Source organism: Dermacentor silvarum, chromosome 1 (assembly GCF_013339745.2).
Source record: "Dermacentor silvarum isolate Dsil-2018 chromosome 1, BIME_Dsil_1.4, whole genome shotgun sequence".
Classification (NCBI taxonomy): Eukaryota; Metazoa; Arthropoda; class Arachnida; order Ixodida; family Ixodidae; genus Dermacentor; species Dermacentor silvarum.
The window spans coordinates 400,206,976-400,214,457 of record NC_051154.1 but is presented as its reverse complement, the minus strand read 5'-3'; the positions used below and the strand labels follow the sequence as shown (position 1 = coordinate 400,214,457).

Here is a 7,482-nt window from a genome sequence, read left to right as displayed (position 1 = left end):
CTGATACTCATGTCAGACACTTGCTCATAACAGGGGCTTTTTTTTAGCCTAAATGCAAGAATACTCAGAAGCATTCCAGCAGTGTACTATAAGCAAGATCCAATCGATTCGCAATTTTTAGAGACTGGCAAGCTATTCAAGGCACAAGTAAAAATTGCTGTCTACTATGCGTAGTTCCGTTTACAAAAAAGCAGATATCTTTGGCTTAATTTTTCCACTGAAGACGAAAAATTCATGTAGAGCAAACACAATACAAAAGTTTTTCATTTCGTTATAGATGGGTTGGATTTAGAGTTACCTAATATCAGGGGCGGATCCAGGTTTTTTCTGAGGGGGGGGTCAGCTTCTGTCAATGATGATGATGATGATGATGATGATAGTAGCCTTTCTCATTTACCGAAATGCACCGTTTCTGCTCACGATAAACCCGCGTTTTATACGGCTAGAGCAACACCTGTAGCCCGCCGTGGTGGCTCAGTCAGCTCAGGTGTTGCGCTGCTGAGCACGAGATCGCGGGATCGAATCCCGGCCGCGGCGGCGGCATTTCGATGGAGGCGAAATGCAAAAACGTCCGTGTGCTTGCGTTGTAGTGCACGTTTAAGAACATCAAGGTTGGCAGAATTAATCCGGAGCCTTCCACTACGGCGTGCCTCATAATCCGAACTGGTTTTGGCACGTAAAACCCCAGAAAGAGGAAGAAGCCCTATAGCGAAGCCAGGTATCGGTTTCTCCGAGCATAAAGGAAAAGGACGTTACCCAATACAGCCATGTGCTTGGCGGCTGTGCCTGATAATACAGGGTGTTCAAAACTAAGATTTATGGTTTTCTTAAAATTAGGCACTGGGAGGCACGCAAAGACCACCTGTGCTAATAACTTATTGGCCAGGTGGGCACAAAGTGAGAGGATAATTATCGCTGTGAGCAGCCGAATTCACTTAAGTTGAACAATTATTTTTTGTCGACTGCAATAAGTGGGTATGTTTGTATTGAAAACTTAGAGACAGTAATGTTTCTACACAGTATCGGTCGGAAGAATTATTCTAAAGTGTTCGTGCTCCGAGATATCCGACTCCAAATTTCTATTGTCGTACTGCGAAGAGTTATGGAATCGACGCAGGAGTGGTTTATGCTTTGCGTTGCTGTGGAAGGGAGGCATTTTGAACGTTTTTAGGGCATTGACATCCTGATGGGTGAAATGTCATGAGATTCGTGCATGACAACATCAAACTTAAAACGGCAGTATATATGAAATATTCGTTAGCATAGCTAAAAAATGTCACAGTTTCGCCCTAAGGGCGAAGCAATGAATGCGATAGCAACACAGCAATGTCATACGAAGTAAGGTGAGCGGCTTTGGTAGCAATATGAATTGTAGTAAACATGAGCTGATTAAGTAAGCAGGTGTGCTGCGGCGTAAGTAGACCGACATGAAGAGAGACTCGATGACCACGAGAAGGCGCGTGTGAAACGGTGGTGTTGATGAGAAGCGCTTTCCGTGGGCAGCGCGTGCGAAGGGACACACCTGTAGCGCTGCACTGCCGATCCGGGTAGCATTGCATGTGTAGCGTGCGTTGGAAAATGTGGCCCGACTATTACTAACTGAATCAACAAGCGTGGTGCGCGCACAAACAAACATGAATAGATCACACTGAATGACTGCAGACAACGACTGTCAAAACGCTGGCAGCAAGCCCATACGCTGCAGCGGGCGAAGGTACGTGCGGTCTATCGCTTCAACGGAAACTGAGCGGCGAATGCACGGCGCATAGAAAGGTCAGAGCCGTGTGGAGATAAGAGACGGTGCGGCGAGCGACGAGCGCGGTTGTTGGCATAGTAGAAGTGCGCCCCCCCCCCCCCCCCCCCGCTCCTTCCGGCGCTGGCTTCCCGCTTCCTTGCTTGCGCGTGGGAGAGATAAGAGACGGTGCGGTCGAGCGACGAGTGCGGTTGTCCCCCCCCCCCCTCGCTCCCTCCGGCGCTGGCTTCCCGCTTCGTTGCTTGCGCGTGGGAGATTGAGTGCGTTCGCTCTCCGTGACAGCGCGCGTCCCCGCACGCTTCCGCTCGAGCATACGGCGCGCGGTGAAGATTTTATCTATACGGAACCTCACGGCGACAGCGACGGCGACGGCAGAAATCCGGTTGAAGTGTCCATATAATTGCTATCGCAATAAAAGGTTTCTGTTATTGATGGTGTAGTTGTTGCTTTTGATTTCAATAAAACTTACAATACTTGGAAATCAGCAGTAACTTTATTTGCGTAGCCGAGGAAATGACCATGCCCGGTCGTCTAGTCACCATTACGCACGCGCATTGCCCTCCGGCTTCTCCGCTCGCGCCATTATCTCGGCATGGCAGCTGCCGCCAGCTTTACAGGCTGCGCGGTCGCGTGTTATGACAGCGGTTACGGGTTCTTCGATTTCTTTTATTTTGCCAGCCGTCAGGGGAAGGGGGACAGTTATCTTTGCCAATGCCTCCGCCGCGTTGTCAGACTAAACGCCGCACCCAACAGCCGCGTCACATCATGGAGGAGCTTTGCGCCAATCCTCACTCTCTTGCATGCGTAATCATGCGAACGACAATTAAAATTTGGAGTTGGATATCTCGGAGAATAGACATGCTAGAAGTATTCTATTAAGTGAAACTGTGTAGAAACACGGCTGCCTCTAACTTTTCAATACAAACATACACACTTACTGCAGTTGATAAATAGTTAATTATTCAATTTTAGGTAATATTCGGCTGCTGACAGCAATAATTATTATCTCACTTTGTGTCTCCCTGGCCACATAACTTATTTGCCCAGGTGGTCTTTACGTGCCTCCCACTGCCTAATTTCAAGAACACCATAAAGCTTAATTTTGAACACCCGGTATATCTAGCCTGTATTGTTTCTTAAAATAAAATTTGGGATGATCTGTCGCAGGTTTGTTATAAATGCGTAAGCACGGGTCCATCTTTGGAGTTCTGTTGGGACATCTTGATTTCCTTAAGAAGATTCTTTGTATTCGGCTGAGACACCTTCGTTTGCTTTGGAGCTCCAACGCGGCAACCACTACCCTGGTTGTTTACGATATGCGAATCACCGCGTATGAAGAAGACTCACGACGCCACCTACAAGAACGATGTGGCCTAGTAGCCAAGAGCGCGAGCCAGCGTCTACATGTTTTGCTTCCCACGCGACATCATCCTTTTACACAAGGCTTACACAGCGGCCAACGCCCGCGCGCTGGCGTTGGCCGCTGACGTCACGCTCCCCCACTTCGCAGCCGCTGCTCGAGGCTTCGCCCCGCTCCGCGAGAACGGCCACTCAGATAAACGGATCCGACGGCTTTGAGCCTCCTATGCTTAATGTACGACAATAAAACTGCGAAGTTACAATGAAAAACTTGTAGCGTACGAACCGTACTGTGCTCGTACTGGATATTGTCAACGTGTAACTGTGATCACACTTCTTTCTGGGGTTTTACGTGCCAAAACCAGTGATCACACTGAGTGCTACAGTTAAAATAAAGTTGCCTATGCGAAGTTCTTAGTTTAGCTGTTAGTTGTTATTATTTATATATGAACACTTCAGCGAGAGATCTATTTCATTAAGCAGGTTGGTCGCGGAACCGATGACAGCCAATGAGGCAACCGATGACACCCCAATCGGGAACTGAGTTGATCAGTTGCGAAGGCGCTCGCGCGGACATCTGCGTGCTTGGAAAAAGGCACGTCCCCTCGTTCATTCGACGCCACCGATGGGAAGAGTAAGGCACGGCCGGCGCCAGGAGGTCCAAGGTGTTCATGAGAAAAATAACTACGGCAACTTCGCGACACCACACCCCTACGGAATACAACTAAGCTTGTGAGCGAGCTAGCTTTACTTCTACATGGCTCATACCACTGGTACTCGCGAAAAATAATTTTGAAGAATGCTGGTGTCCATATATATATTTTTTTTTGCGACAGGGCCATTCCCCTGTCAGCGAGGGGGCGATGCAGAAATCTGAGGGGGGGGTCAGGACATCCGGACACCCCCCTGGATCCGCGCCTGCCTAATATAGTGAACTATTTTTAGTGCATAGGCCTGCTTGTTCTAACCAGGTTTCAGTGAATCCACAAGTTACCAGTAAACACTGGCAAAACCCAGTGATGTGAAATTTTTTTTTATTGTTCTATTCAGTTTTAAATTCTAGTCATTCTAGTCAACTCTACTGGCAAAGAAGGGCAACATTTCATGTGAAGGTAGCAGAACTAGTTCTAGTCAACTCAGCTGGCAAAGAGGGCAACATTTTATTGTGAAGGAAGCAGAGTTAGTTCTAGTCGACTCGTTTCTGGCCAAGAATTGCCACATTCATCGTGAAGGAAGCAGAGCGAGTTCTATTCTACTCTACTTTCAAAGTAGGGCACCATTTCATCGAGAAGGCAGCCAGAACTAGTTCTAGTCAACTCTACCCAAACTAACCTAATATAACCTAACCCCGGTGGCAATTTACAATTTATTTGTATACTTCAATGCTGTTAAGAGGTTTATTTGTTCATTAACAATGCACTAACATAGTTCCATTGGTAGTTGTTTAACTGCTTTATGGTTGCCTGCGGCATCGGGATTGTTACGGCTCAACTGCAAGGAACAAGTTCCCAACATAATTTTGATCGGTTATTTGATTTGGCATGGGCAGACTTCGGCGTCTAAAGAGTGTCACCCCAGTGTCTCATTGTTCTTGACACCGCCAGCTGGCGTCGACAATCCCTCGAGAACTTGTTTATTGTGGGCTTTAATGTGGGCAGGTTCACTTTGTATTATTCAATTTGAAAACCTGATTATTCTGCTTCTAAGTAGCCACAAGTATTTTGGATATTCAAGTATGTTACAAAATTTGCTTTCCATTGCTCTGATACAGCTTTAGCAACCAAAATCTGTACTTGCATTGCCCACATTACCTTCCTGTTGCCGCAAGTCTCTCAGCGGAGCCTGACCGCTACAGAACGCATTCTCGGGTGGCGGATAGAGAAAAGTCTTGTCATGAAGCCGTGCTAAGCAGCTTCATGCAAGACAGGCACGTGTGCCTGCGGACCAACAGGCTAAAAAAAATGCTACACAGCAGCACTCAGATTGTCACAGTGACATATTCATATTTGAGTGCAAGTTGCAGATTCTTTTTAATCCTTTGTACTTGTGCTTTTTTTCCTCTTTTGTACAGGTCCTCTAGATGTACCACCTGTGTGCATTCACTACCATCAAGTCATCAGGAACGCGTGTACCTCTATGTGAATTGTACGCTATTTTGTCTAAGATGAAAAATCAGACTTCTATAGTTTGCTGTAATGGTTCTGCCAATAAAAGTTTGGTTACAAATGTTTACTTTTCCTGAAAAGCTGGCGTTGTCCAGCTGCGTTGTCCAGCGGCGTTGTCCAGGTGCACAATATTTACCTGCTATGAAATTGGGAGCATTGCTTCCCTTTGATATAGTGAGTGCAAAAGAATCCAAGAAAAGCACACAGCACCACAAAAAGATATACACTGGACTTTTTTTTTGTACTGTGTGTCTTTTGCATGGAAGCCAAGTTGCACTGCATAGTTGATACAAAACACACAAGGTGATTGTGCACCATCTTGTGTGCTTTAGCATTTTTACTTGGGAGTATTTTGTATCAGCTATGCAGCACAACTTGGCCTCTGTGTTCAATAACCAACTAGCCTCCACATAACTGTTTGTTTTTTGCCCTAACTGAGTGATGTGCTAGGTCCTCGGTTAGCCTTTTTATATACTACTACTCTTTGATCGGGTGCTTATCGCGATCATATTTGAGGCAAGGTATAGCTTTGCCTACAATTTTTATTTTTCATTAACACAAGTGGACAGAGCCAACAGCATAAAAAAATTCATGCTAAAGGGCAGCACTCGAATCCAACGCTCAAGTCCAGATTATGCTCTTTTGCAATGAACTCGTGTTAAATGCACAACACACATTTATTGTTGGACTGTCTTTCACATATGCTTTTACTGTTGCGTGGGTGATCAAGTATTGGGCTCCTGTACCTACACTGAGCATACTTAAAGAATTATAACACGTTTCAATGATCCAGATCACATTTTTGTATGCACTATACATGTTTCTTTATTTTTCTAGAACGCATTCTGAGTATCCCAGCGACATTGTGTTGCAAGACTTGTGCATTTTACGCAGATGTTCAGTGAACATCTAGAAAAGGGCATTGAAATGTTACCTGAAAATGGCCTCAATAATAATTCAAAGTTATTCATATTTTGTTTGAGTGAAAGAATACGGCACATTTTTATGGTGTATGACAGTGTAGCCCACCTAAATGTTACTTTAATGTAGCAGAGTAATTTGTATGCTCATTAAAACAGCTATATAAAGGTAGCCTGCTTTAATACATGAAATGGGTGTGAAAAGGTGTGACATATTTGAGGGATAAAAATAATACCAAGGTAATTTCACTACAATTGTTAAAACTTGCTGTTGAGCACTCACTCAAAGCACCTAAATAAACTTTTCCACACCTTGTTTACATACTATCACTACAAACACTGTTGAGCATGCAAAAAATTTCAATTAAATAAGTAGTAACGTGAAAGCTCATTCGTTTTATTAGACATCTAGAGGAAAAGCTAAAAATTATACATGGTGTGAAGAAAACATGTAAACATGCACAACTTAAGCATTTCATGATTCAGCTACTAGGAATTTATGGCTTTTTATTATCATTTTGCTGCAGGCTAAGGTAACCAATAAAAACTAAGGATTTGACCGCATACTTTGCCACATTGAAATTCATGTCGCCCTGTTGTTTGGATGCGTCAGGCCACAAGTAGCTGCTCTAGGTACTTTAATGCTTCCACCCAAAAGTGACGTATGGCTTGAAGTGCTTTTTCTCTGCACCAAGAAAGAAATGCGAACAGGCTCATAAATATTCATGCGAAAGCTATTGAACACTTCTTTCTCTAGGGTTTCAGAATTGGTAAAGCACACTAAACATACACGTAGAGCAAGAAGTTATCCACTGACTGCACCACTTAACATCCTACCATGCTGTGGTGAAGCTATGCAGTTGACCCATCCAGCTCACATCAATAAATAGGTCATCTGCAGAGTGTCACAGAATTCTGTATTGAGAATTCTTTGCATGTGCTAATGTTTCTCCAGATATGCCGCATAAGTAAATTAAGAAAACTAGGCTAGAACATAGCACTGCTAACTGTCTAAGTGTGCAATAGGTTGTGATGATTGTGACATCTCGACACCTGCAAGCACGTGCGACCTTGCACACTCTCGTTTATCAAAGTGACGTTCCTATACCTCGTACCTCTCACAAGCTTGCGATTTCGTGCAAACTGTGACACACTCGTGTACACTCAACCCAGTTCCAAAGTGAGTGAAGTCTGCCCATAATGCTATAAAGCAGTGTGTGACTGTTGGTGGGATCGAATCTGTCTTCCAGCACAGTGGCCCAATGTTCTAACCATTAATCCACAA

The 7,482-nt window shown here is 44.7% G+C and overlaps 1 long non-coding RNA gene across 1 annotated transcript in view; it reads right to left on the bottom strand.

Annotated features, from left to right (window-relative positions):
* Positions 1-5,855: 5,855 nt before the first annotated feature.
* The window catches only part of LOC119437545 (uncharacterized), a 35,764-nt gene continuing 34,137 nt past the window's right edge, over positions 5,856-7,482 (bottom strand). Inside the window, exon 3 of the long non-coding RNA XR_005189421.2 lies at positions 5,856-6,882. This is a non-coding gene — a long non-coding RNA (uncharacterized LOC119437545). The remainder of the gene's footprint in view (positions 6,883-7,482) is intronic.